The sequence below is a fragment of the Hemitrygon akajei genome, chromosome 28 (assembly GCF_048418815.1).
Source record: "Hemitrygon akajei chromosome 28, sHemAka1.3, whole genome shotgun sequence".
NCBI lineage: Eukaryota > Metazoa > Chordata > Chondrichthyes > Myliobatiformes > Dasyatidae > Hemitrygon > Hemitrygon akajei.
The window spans coordinates 23,349,570-23,362,583 of record NC_133151.1 but is presented as its reverse complement, the minus strand read 5'-3'; the positions used below and the strand labels follow the sequence as shown (position 1 = coordinate 23,362,583).

At 46.6% G+C, this 13,014-nt stretch overlaps 1 non-coding gene across 1 annotated transcript; it reads left to right on the top strand.

Annotated features, from left to right (window-relative positions):
• Positions 1–11,483: 11,483 nt before the first annotated feature.
• Positions 11,484–11,555, top strand: trnag-ucc (transfer RNA glycine (anticodon UCC)). Its single transcript has one exon. It is a non-coding gene; the product is annotated as a tRNA-Gly (tRNA).
• Positions 11,556–13,014: the final 1,459 nt, after the last annotated feature.

The window sequence follows — 13,014 nt, the reverse complement described above, 5'->3', positions numbered from 1 at the left end:
ACAAAACAGTCAATATAACATAGAAATACGATTATATCAGCGTGCATTAATCGGTCTGATGGCCTGGTGGAAGAAGCTGTCCCGGAGCCTGTTGGTCCCGGCTTTTACGCTGCCGTACACTTTCCCGGATGGCAGCAGCAGGAACAGTTTGAGATTGGGGTGACTCGGGTCCCCAACGATCCTTCAGGTCCTTTTTACTCACCTGTCTCTGTCAATGTCCAGAAAAGTGGGAAGGTCACATCAACAGACGCGCTAGGCTGTCCGCACCACTCCCTGCAGATTCCTACGATTTGGTAAATTACAGTTTCCATCCCAGGCAGTGATGCAGCCAGTCATGATGGTCCCCTGTAGAAGGTCTTTAGCATCTGGGGACACATATTAAATTCCTTCAACCGTCTGAGGTGAAAGAGACGCTATTGTGCCTTTTTCACCACGCAGCCGGTATGTACAGACCTCGTGAGATCCTCGCTCATGTTTGTACCGAGCAACTTAAAGACGTTCACCCTGTCAACACCAGATCCATTGATGAATGGCGGACAGAGCGTAGGTGTTCAGCGAAACAGTCTCCAAGTCTGCGTTGGGTCTCACCATATATAAAAGGCCACACCGGGAGCACCGGACGCAGTATACCACACCAGCCGACTCACAGGTGAAGTGTCGCCTCACCTGGAAGGAGTGTCCGGAGCCCTGAATGGTGGCGAGCGAGGAACTGTAAGGGCAGGTGTAGTACTTGTTCCGCTTACAAGGATAAGTGCCTGATACCTCACGTCGTAATTCCGCTCGGCGGGGGGACAGTCGGCGAGTGTAGACGGCGCAGGGGTGAAGCTTTTCGTCCGAACTTGCCCGTTGGGATAGAACCGCTTCTACCCCGGAGCAGAGACATCTACCTCAACGATGAATTGACGGGATGCGTCCGGATAGACCAGGATGGGAGCTGTTGTGAAACTCCTTTTCAGTTCGGTGAATGCTGAGTCCTCTTCGGAGTCCCAGCAAAACGGTGTGGTAAGCAACGTAAGCCCGGTAATTTGGGCCGCCACTCGCCTGTAGTCCCTGATTTATCTGCGGTAGAAATTTGCAAATCCCAGGAATGGATGAAGTTTTTTGCGTGTCGTGTGTCTGTGCCATTCCTCCACTGCCCGGAACATCTCGGGGTCTGCTTCTACCTGCCCGCTTTCAATGATATCGCCTAGGAAGCTGTCCGAAGGGACGTGGAACTCGCATTTTTCCACCTTTGCAAATAACTGGTTTTCCCACTGTCTCTGGAGGACTTGACAGACATGTTGTACGTGTTCTTGGGGGCTGCTAGAAAATATCGTCAAGGTAAACAAATACGAACCGGTTGATGATGTCCCTCAGTACGTCATCGATCAGTGTTTGGTAAACGGCAGGAACACTGGTAAGGCCAAAAGGCATGACCAAATATTCAAATTGGCCCAGAGGTGTATTGAAGGCCGTCCTCCATTTGTCCCCCTCCCTCATCCTGACTAAATGGTAGACGTTGCGAAGGTTCAGCTTTGAGAAGATGGTTGCTCCATGCAGTGGTTCAAATGCTGAATTAGTGAGGGGTAGAGAGTGCTTGTTCTTAAATGTTATATTATTTAGGCCTCGGTAGTCGATACAAGGGTGAAGCGTCCCATCTTTCTTTTCTACAAAAATGAAACCGGCGCCTACCGGGGAGGATGAAGGCCTGATAATGTCCACCGCGAAGGACTCGGTAATATATTTCTGCATGGCCTCTCTGTCTCCGGTCGGGATAGTTTAAAAAGGCGACTGTAGGGTACCGGGGAGAAGATCGATGGCAGAATCATATGGGCAGTGCGGAGGCAGGGAAATGGCCCGCTGTTTAGTGAACACCTGTCCCAAGTCATGGCAATCTGTGGGGACGCGGGACAAGTCAAGAGGTTCCAAAACAAGCGGGGTCGCGGTAGCTTCTTTGGGAGATGGGGCAGCCGTAGACCTTTGGCATGGCAAGACGGGCTCCATTCGGCTGTCCTCCAGGTTGACCAGTCCATGTGGTTAGCGGCTCGGGAGGTATTCCGGCCAAAATGGCTATCTCTTCGTCCAGCATATTGCCCTCAGCACCAGAATCCATCAAAGCGAATGGGTATAGCGACAGTTGTTGGTAATTCACGGTTGCTGGGATCTGCATCCGAGTCTGGGAGGCTGAAGGGAGAATAATTCGGCTTAGCAGAGCTCTCTTTCTTACTGGTGAGCCCTCCTTCTTTGGCCGCTGAGGTCAGGTATCCCGGAAATGTCCCGGCCGGCCACAATAGTAGCAATACCCAACTCCCAACTCCGATTTCGTTCGGCCTGGTAGAGACGGCTCCGTCCCAGCTGCACCGGTTCCTCCCCCAGGGGGAGTGGACGGTCGTAGGAGGAGCCACACTGGAGCGGCTGGGGAAGTGCGGCTGGCTGAGACTGGTAAGGTGGAATGTGGGCTTCCCCGAGGAGCGGGACGACTGGTTCTCTCTCTCTGACGCTCCTGAAGTCGATAGGCTAATCGAATGGTTCGCGAGATCAGTGCGTCCAGACAGTCCGTTTCGTCCCTCGCTGACAACTCATCCTTTATCTTGTCCGTGAGTTCTTGCCGGAACACCTCCCGCAGGGCATCGTCATTCCACCCGGAGAATGCGCCTAAGGTCCGGAACTCAATACCCGGCCACACTTCGCGAAGCCTGACGTAGAGTAAGCAGCCGTTTCGCGGCGTCCTTACCTCGAATGGATTGTTCGAAGACTTTCCTCATTTTCACGACAAAGGAGGAGTAGGAGGAACAAACCCCTGGTTGTTTATCCCATATCACTGTTGCCCAAGCCAAGGCATCCCCTCTTAGATGGATCCCCTCAAAGCATCCATGTCGTACGCAGTCTTTGATTTATCGGAAGTGTATGTACGTGGCTACAGCTCAAAGACTAGGGAGCATTGTAACAGGAAGGCCCGGCACCTACCTAGGTCCCTGGCGTAGAGTTCAGACTCGGGTACATACGGCTTTCGAGGCGTTGCTCAATCCGGGGGCGAGACCATCCCGAGCGGTGCGGATTGGGTTGCCGGGATTCTTGGAGGGGACGGAGAAAAAGAAGCGGAGACCCGCTCCACTTGTCCGCTGACCTTCTGCACATTCGTGGTTGGTGTCGGAATGTTTTCCGTGATCTCCCGAAGTAGTTGGTCCTGGGCGCCCAATAGGTAACCCTGCCTAGCCAGGGGCTGTTGTACGGAATCCGTGTCCGCTGGGTTCATCGTGGCCATACTGTTCTGTTACAAGGACGTGGCGGTGGAACCAGCCCAAGTGCCGAACACGGGCGCGGAATTGGTGCTAAGGGAGTCTTTATCCGGTGTCTTGGTTTTAGTAGAAAATTCAGGAACGATGCTAGACTTAGAACTGATAGTCCTAAGAAACATGAAACGAGGTTACGCGTACACGAGTATACCAACGAACTGGCAGCTCCTTGTTGTGGTCACAGGATTTTTATACTGTTTTTGCTGTTGGAAAGCAGGTGTTTGTAGTTAGTGGAACGTGGGAATGATTGAGAAATAAACGAGGTGATTGAGGCCCAATTCCTGAGGAAAATAGCAAGTTGCCAGAAGGGACCATGACAGTGTGGGGTTGATTCTGTACCTGTCAATCTCTGGTACAGTGTGAGAGTGTGGGGTTCATTCTGTACCTGTCATTCTCTGGTACAGTGTGAGAGTGTGGGGTTGATTCTGTACCTGTCAGTGTCTGGTACAGTGTGAGATTGGTTCTGTACCTGTCAGTGTCTGGTACAGTGTGAGATTGGTTCTGTACCTGTCAGTGTCTGGTACAGTGTGAGAGTGTGGGGTTGATTCTGTACCTGTCAGTGTCTGGTACAGTGTGAAAGTGTGGGGTTGATTCTGTACCTGTCAGTGTCTGGTGCATTGTGAGAGTGTGGGGTTGATTCTGTACCTGTCAGTCTCTGTTACAGGGTGAGAGTGTGGGAAGATATTTTGGAGCAGAGGTTCTGGAACAACAAATCCTAACCATTGAATCAAACGCTGTTCTTGTGAAAAGTAATGCAACCTCCCTTGAGCCATTGAGTTATTGAATGGTGTGTTTTGTTTAGCTGAATTTGACCCAATGGAAATCAGGATTATTTTATAACCAGTATGTTCACAGTGATCAGTGACGGGTCCTCTGTCTGATCAGATCAACATGAACTTTGGTTCAGTTGTTGGTGATGAGGAAGGTTGTCAAACAGACAGAACTGGATGTAGATCAGGCGGAAACATGTGCAAACCCTTGGTTGGGCCACATTTTGAGTAATGTGTGCAGTTCTGTTTGCCTCATCACTGGAAGAATGTGGAGACTTTGGAAAGGGTGTAAAAGGGATTTCCCATATGTTCTGCGTATTAGTACAGGGAAAATTGGATAACACTTACATTGTTTTTTATATAATTTTATTGATAGATAAAATTGAGCCACACTGCCCAGCAAGCCCTGGCAAACCCGATTGAACCCTAGTCTATTCACAGGATATTTGAGAATCATGAATTAACTTACTCAGTACATCTTTGGACTGTGGGAAGAAATGGGAGGATCTGAAGAAAACTGACACGATCGACATACAGAGACTCTTTAAAGAAGATGCAGGGGCTGAATTCTGAACACCAATGCCCTGAGCTGTAACAGCGTCATGCAAATCGCTACTCGGTCATGGTGCCGTCTCACCTGACACCAGTGTCAGCAGAGGTATTGTGGGCAGAAAGGGCTGTTCCTAATCCAGTTTGCAGCTGCAAGTTCAGAGAACATGATATGAAACGTAGGTTAATGCAAGAAGCTTTGATGAAGAAAAGAGCAATAGCAAGGAGAGATATTAGGAATGCTATAAGGCAGTTTGGAGTGCATTTTACACTAAGTGAATTCTTTCCCCAGTTTCCTCTCTTAACACACCATTTCGTACCACAACTCAAATTCTGACAGTGAACTTGGACCCTTACAGTACACAAGACTGGAGAATGATCAGTAAACATCCCATCACCCCTTCCATCCCAGCTACTGCACCAGCTAATGAAGCATAGAAAAGAGTCCAGTCCAGGCAAGAGCCCCACATTTGGCAATATACGCTCTTACCTCTCTTCCATCATTTAAATATACTAAATCAGATTCTTCCAGAAACTCATCTGCTGCCATCCCATTAGCTTCTGTAGTCTTAGAAACATAGAAACATAGAAAATAGGTGCAGGAGCAGGCCATTCGGCCCCTCGAGCCTGTACCGCCATTCAGTATGATCATGGCTGATCATCCAACTCAGATACCTGTACCTGAGTTCTCTCCATACCCCCTGATCCCTTTATCCACAAGGGCCATATCTAACTCCCTCTTAAATATAGCCAATGAACTGGCCTCAACTGTTTCCTGTGGCAGAGAATTCCACAGATTCACCACTCTCTGTGTGAAGAAGTTTTTCCTCATCTCGGTCCTAAAAGTCTTCCCCTTTATCCTTAAACTGTGATCCCTCTTTCTGGACTCCCCCACCATCGGAAACAATCTTCCTGCATCTAGCCGGTCCAATCCCTTTAGAATGTTATATGTTTCAATCAGATCCCCCCTCAATCTTCTAAATTCCAGCTAGTATAAGCCTAGTCGATCCAATCATTCTTCATATGGAAGTTCTGCCATTCCAGGAATCAATCTGGTGAACCTTCTTTGTACTCCCTCCAAGGCAAGAATGCCTTTTCGCAGATTAGGGGAACAAAACTGCACACAATTCTCCAGCTGTAGTCTCACCAAGGCCTTGTACAACTGCAGGAGAACCTCCCTGCTCCTGTACTCGAATTTTCTTGCTATGAATGCCAATATACCATTTGTCTTTTTCACCGCCTGCTGTACCTGCATGCCCACTTTCAATGACTGGTGTACAATGACACAAAGGTCTCGTTGCACATCCCCTTTCCCTAATCGGCCATCATTCAGATAATAATCTGTTTTCCTGTTCTTGCAACCAAAATGGATAACCTCACTTTTATCCACAATAAATTGCATCTGCCTGGAATTTGCCCACTCACCTAACCTATCCAAGACACCCTACATCCTCCTCACAGCTAACACCGCCACTCAGCTTCGTGTCATCCGCAAACTTGGAGATGTTGCATTTAATTCCCTCGTCTAAATCATTAATATATATTGTAAACAACTGAGGTCCCAGCACTGAGCCTTGCGGTACCCCACTAGTCACTGGCTGCCAATCTGAAAAAGGTCCCGTTTATTACCACTCTTTGCTTCCTGTTTGCCAACCAATTCTCTATCCTCATCAATACCATATCTCCAGCACTGTGTTCTTTAAGTTTGCACACTAATCTCCTGTGTGGGACCTTGTCAAAAGCCTTTTGTAAATCCAAGTATACCACATCCACTGTTTCTCCCCTATCCACTCTGCTAGTTACATCCTGAAAAATTCTATAAGTTTTGTCAGACATGATTTTCCTTTCACGAATCCATGCTGACTTTGTCCGATGATTTCACCTCTTTCCAAATGTGCGGTTATCTCATCTTTGATAACCGACTCTAGCATTTTCCCCACCACCGATGTCAGGCAAACCAGTCTATAATTCCCCGATGTCTCTCTCACTCTTTTTTTAAAAAAGAGGGGTTACATTAGCCACCCTCCAATCTTCAGGAACTAATCCAGAATCTAAGGAGTTTTGAAAAATTATCACTAATGCATCCACTATTTCTTGGGCTAATTCCTTAAGCACTCTGCGATGAAGTCCATCTGGCCCTGTGGATTTATCTGCCTTTATACCCTTCAATTTACCTAACACCACTTCCCTACTATTTCCCTCAGTTCCTCCATCTCACTAGAACCTCGGTCCCCTACTATTTCCGGAAGATTATTCATGTCCTCCTTACTGAAGACAGAACCAAAATAGTTATTCAATTGGTCTGCCACGTCCTTGTTCCACATGATCAATTCACCTGTACCTGACTGTAAGGGAAATACATTTGTCTTAAACAATCGTTTTCATTTCACATATCTATAAACACTTTTACAGTCAGCTTTTATGTTTCCTGCCAGTTTTCTCTTATAATCTTTTTTTTTTTTCCTTTCCTAATTAAGCCCTTTGTCCTCTTCTGCCGGACTCTGAATTTCTCCTATTCCTCAGGTGTGCCGCTTTTTCTGGCTAATTTGTATCTTTCTTCCTTGGAATTTATAGTATCCCTAATTTCCCTTGTCAGCAACGGGTGCACTACCTTCCCTGGTTTATTCTTTTGGCAAACTGGGATGAACACTTGTTGTTGTTCATCCATGCGATCTTTAAATGCTTTCATTGCATATCCACTGACAACGCTTTAAGTATCATTTGCCAGTCTATCTTAGCTAATTCACGTATCATACCTTCAAAGTTACCCTTCTTTAAGTTCAGAACCTTTGTTTCTGAATTAACTATGTCACTCTCCATCCTAATGAAAAAATCCACCATATTATGGTCATTCTTATCCAAGGGGCTTCGCACGACAAATTTGATAACTAACCCTTCCTCATTGCTCAATACCTAATCTAGAATGGCCTATAGTTGGTTCTTCGACATGTTGGTTCAGAAAACCATCCCGTATGCATTCCAAGAAATCCCCTTTCTCAGCACCCTTACCAATTTGGTTCACTCAATCTATATGTAAATTGAAGTCACCCATTATAACTACTCTACCTTTATTGCACGCATTTCTAATTTCCTGTTTAATGCCATCCCCCAACCTCACTACTACTGTTAGGTGGCCTGTACACAACTCCCACCAGCGTTTTCTGCCCCTTAGTGTTATGCAGCTCTACCAATATCGATTCCACATCCTCCTGAATAATGTCCATCCTTTCTATTGCGTTAATTTCCTCTTTAACCAGCAACGCTACCCCACCTCCTTTTCTTTCCTGACAATACCTCCTGAATATTGAATATCCTTGGATGTTGATCTCCCATCCTGAGTCACCCTGGAACCATGTATCTGTGATCCCAACTACATCATATTAATTAATAACTATCTGCACATTCAATTCATCCACCTTGTTACGAATGCTCCTCGCGTTGACACACAAAGTCTCCAGACGTGTTTTTACAACACTCTTAGCCCTTATACAATTATGTTGAAAAGCGATCCTTTTTGATTTTTGCCCTGGATTTGCCAGCCTGCCACGTTTACTTTTCACCTTACTACTTTTTGCTTCTACCCTCATTTTACACCCCTCTGTCTCTCTGCAATTGTTCTCATTCCCCTGCCACATTAGTTTAAATTCTCCTGAACAGCAGTAGCAAATGCTCCCCCTACGACATTGGTTCCAGTCCTGCCCAGGTGCAGACCGTCCTTACTGCCCAAGACAACGATCTGCATGAAAGTCACCACAAAAAAAAAAATCACCAGAGTAAATTCACGGCATTCTCCCCAACCATTCGACTGAAAACATCTGGACTGCATTGTAAAAAAATCATAATTTTGATCCCATGGCGTGGATATAATAACTCCATAATCACGCATTCATCATTCTCTCGAATAAGCAGAATTCTTCAAAATAAACCCTCCTTCACATAGGTGGCACTCCCTCCCTCAGAGTTGTGTGTCTATCATTTCTGACAACCTCATAACCTGGAATCATAAGCAATATAAGTCATTGCAACACGTAATTGTACAGAAATAACATCCAAGTGAACAATAAAAAGAGTATTTAAATTCCTATCCTTTGACTAACAACTGTCTTTCACTCCAATGAAGAACTGTGAGTTGATTGGGAAATTTCAACGCATAGCACCCCGTGTACAATTACCTTCCGCCACTAGCAGATTCCATCTACAATCATCCCTCAGTCACTCCTCACTACCAGCTCCTTCGCAGTCACCCTCCACCAATAAGAGCAGCCGCCAACCACTCTCTACCTCCCACCCATTTCCTCCACTGTCATACCCCAATTACCTTCCACCACCTGCCTATTCCTTCTACTATCAATTCCGAATCACACACCACCACCAGCCCCTTCCCTACCACCCTACAACAGACCATTTTCCAATCACTCTCAACAGGGAATTTCCCTCTACTATCATTCCCTGTATCTACTCTCTGGTCTAAAATACTTCATGCACCTGTTCTACAGTAATCCCCACTAATTTCAAATACCTTCATGCTGTATCCATCACTATTATGAATCTATCACATTTCTACGTTTCTTTTCTACCTACACTGTTCCATTAACGACAGCACGTAGAGCCACAAGAAAATGTAAATTTCTTTAAAAACTCAACACCTCACTAGATGTCACATCTCCAACACCCCCGCCTGCATAACTACACTCCACGGATTTCCTCCATCTGAAACCATGTAGTTGTCTGTTTAAACCAGACATCCAACAGCTGTAGTCAAATCAAATCTTCTCAGTGCTTCAGCATGAGAAATCTTATTCGCTATTTTCACCTTCTGAACTCCGTGCGCCAATTGTAAAACGGGGCATTCAAAATAGGCAGCTCTCTGAGCACGTGCACAGCTGCAGGATCTTGGCTCAGCAATAAAGTCACAATCCCCATATTCACATTCACCTCCGCATTTCGCACTGCGCTATTTCATGTCAAGTCAAGTCAATTTTTTCTGTCATTTTGTCCATAACTGCTGGTACAGTACACAGTAAAAACGAGACAATGTTTTTCAGGACCATGGTGCTACATGAAACAGTTCAAAACTACACTAAACTACGTGAAAACAACACAGGAAAAAAAAACTAAACTGGGCTACAGACCTGCCCAGGGCTGCATAAAGTGCATAAAACAGTGCCGGCATTGCAATTTCCCGCTACGAGAAGCAGAAATATGACCCACACTTTGGTATTTAGTAAGAACCCGCAACGATGAAGGGTCATACCGTCTGACTGAATAACTGATGCAGCCTAAATATACTTTTTAACAGTAGTATTTCATCAGAAGTGCACAACAGAACAGGGAAACAATTCCCATTCTCTCTAAGTCTGTAATATCTTAGGCAAAGCTGTGACACCCTCTCAGTTTTTCCTACGATCCTGTATATGTATATATATACACACACACGAGGACCCTCCTCAGCCAAACCCGTTCCTCCAGAAGCATTTTCCTTTCATTTCTTGCCAAAATGCATTCCATACGATCACTGAACTCTCCATCTGAATTTCCCATCATCGGCGCCGCTCTGTCACATTATAGGTGGTGCAAACCGCCATCTCCCGTCACTGTCGACGCAACACTCTCCGGTTGTTTTACCCTCCCCCGTGACCGGTCGCCTTCTAGAACCCAGTTCCGATTGCCGTCGGAAGTGGACCATGGATCACTCCGCTCCACCACCTCAATTTACCACTTCGGGCCGGGGTACCCCTTTCCTCTGCTGCCGATGGGAGAGAGAATGGGACTGCGCATGTCTTCAGCTGTACACTGCCAGTCAGGTATAAGGGCGGAGCCTCAATGCGCATGCGTTGAGTCGCCACTGAGCAAAGCTCAGCCAGGCAATACCCAAATTCACTTTATTGGACTCTGAGCGGAGGTTTTGAGGACTGCAAGGAGGGTGGGATGGCTATAAACCCGAAATTAAACATATGTCCACTTAGATTGTTCTCTGCAAAGTGTTTCAGGTGTCCCTTTGCCTGTCTTCTCCACACAGTCACGCAGACGCACTGAAGGAGACGTGCGGGAGTTGATAACTCACAGCAATGGTCCCGGTTTAATGTATTCGGAGTGACCGATTCGGTCACTGACTGTAACTTCGATCGGCGCTTCGATAGGGAATGTCTGAGAGACATTGGCTGAGGCTGAGGGAATGGCTGAGGGAATGTCTGGAGAAAGAGGTTGAACCCAACGTCCATTGTTCTCGGCAAACTCGTCCGCGCCAGCTCACTGCAGACTTATTCCATGGTCTCAATAATCTCTTCAACACCTTTTCTATTGTACAAAAATTGTCTTGATATTGATATGAATAGTTAAATCATGAAACGTTTTCCCCATCGGGCGGGGATACTAACCATTAAACTAAGGAAAATATGAAGGGATGTGGAATCTGTCACTCGGATTTCAGTGTACAGGAGAGCTCACAGAGTCACCATGACGTTTGTTTCTTGAGCGTGGATCTGACGCCTTTTATTCATCCCCTTCTTACTGTATGACTGGAGGGGTCTCAGGATTCTTTGGCGATTTAATCATTGACTGCGTTCAAGGACTGGACAAAGTATGGAATCCCATCAGCATGTGGTTTGAAAGGAAAATTATCATCAGGATTTGTTTATCCATTTGGTGAAGCGCGAGGCAGGATCCCATTAGAATCTCTTCGACTCGGTTATAACTCTGTCTGATTCCTGGATTATGCTCGTCGCGGGTTGTATAACTCCGGTTAGCTGGGGATGTCGACATTCGTTTACCAGAATAGGACCTGCAGCAGAGTGAGGAATGATCCGACAGAAAGCAGTTCAGGGACTGATTGTCTCACATGGAACTAAGTGAGACGCCTCAACACTCAAATCCTTTGCAACGCCATTGGGCGATGGTGGTATAGTGGTCAACATAGCTGCCTTCCAAGCAGTTGACCCGGGTTCGATTCCCGGCCATCGCAGGATCTACAGTTTTAGACAAAATAACAAATAAACCTCTTACATAGACACGGTCTACGCAAAACTCCTAGCGCCTGGGAAAAATTCCTAGCATCTGTGGAGAAGAGTACAGTCGACGTTCTGGCCTAGTCACTACATCCAAAAATAAAGACGAAGAATCTGAGTTAGACGGTGAGGGGAGGGGATGAAGGGTTACAAAGTAACAGGTGAAACCGGCGGGGAGGTGTGGGGATGGTTTCTGATGAAATAAAGACCTGAAACTTTGATTGGTCAAAGAGAGATTGGGCTGAAGAAAGAGAAATCTGATAGGAGAGGAATGAAGTCTATGGAAGACAGAAAAGGGGGAGGAACACCAGAGGAAGGAGACAGGCAGGTAACAGATAAGGTAAGAGAGGGAAAAGAGAAGTGGGTTTGCTGAAGGAGGGGGCAATACCGGATGTTTGCGAAAACGACATTCATGCCATTAGGTTGGAGGCTACCCAATCTAAATATAATGTTTGCCTCCCCCAACCTGAGTGTAGCCACTTCGCGATAGTACACGAGGCCTTGGGCTGCCATTTCGGAATTGGAATGGAAAGTGGAATTAACTTGGGTGGCCACCGGCAAATGCCACTTTTTCAGGTGGACGGAGTGTAAGTGCTCAGTGACGTGGTCTCCCAATCTGTGTCATGTCTCACCGATGTACAGGAGGCCACACCCGACAAACTGGATACAGTAGATGGCCCTAAAGGACGCACAGCTGAAGTGTCGCCTTACCTGGAAGGATTTCGTGGGGCCCTGAATGGCGATGAGGGCGGATGTGTAGGGGCAGGTGTACCACTTGTTTCACTTGCAAGGATATGTGCCAGGAGAGAGATCGCACATGGGATTCACATAGGGAGCAATCCCTGCAGAAAGCAGAGAGGGTGAAGGAAAAACCTGTTTGGTTGTGGCAACCCGCATGAGATGGCGAAAATTACAGAGAATGTTGTGCTGGAGGCGGAGGCTGGGCGTAGGTAGGTGAGGATAAGACGAACCCTATCCCTGGAGTTGCGCGAGGATGGGCTGGAGACAGACGTGAGCAAAATGGAACAGATTCTGTTGAGAGCAGCTTTAATAGTGGAGGAAGGGAAACCCCTGTCTCTGAAAAAAAAAACAAGATATCTCCTTTGTTCTTGAATGAAACGCCTTATCCTGAGAGCAGTTACGCCAGAGATGGAGAAATTGAGAGAAGGGGATGACATTTTTACAAGTAACGGGGTAGTCCAGGTAGCTGTGAGAATATGTGTGGTCATAATAGACATCAGTAGATAAGCTGTCGTCAGAGACAGAGAGAGAGACCGAGGAAATGGAGGGAGGTGTCGGATATGGGCCAGGTAATATTTTGGGCAGGTTGGAATTTGGAGACAAAGCTAATGAAGTGGATGAGCTCCGCAAGAAACAACAGTATTGCAGTCGTTTATGTATCGTAGGAAAAGTTAA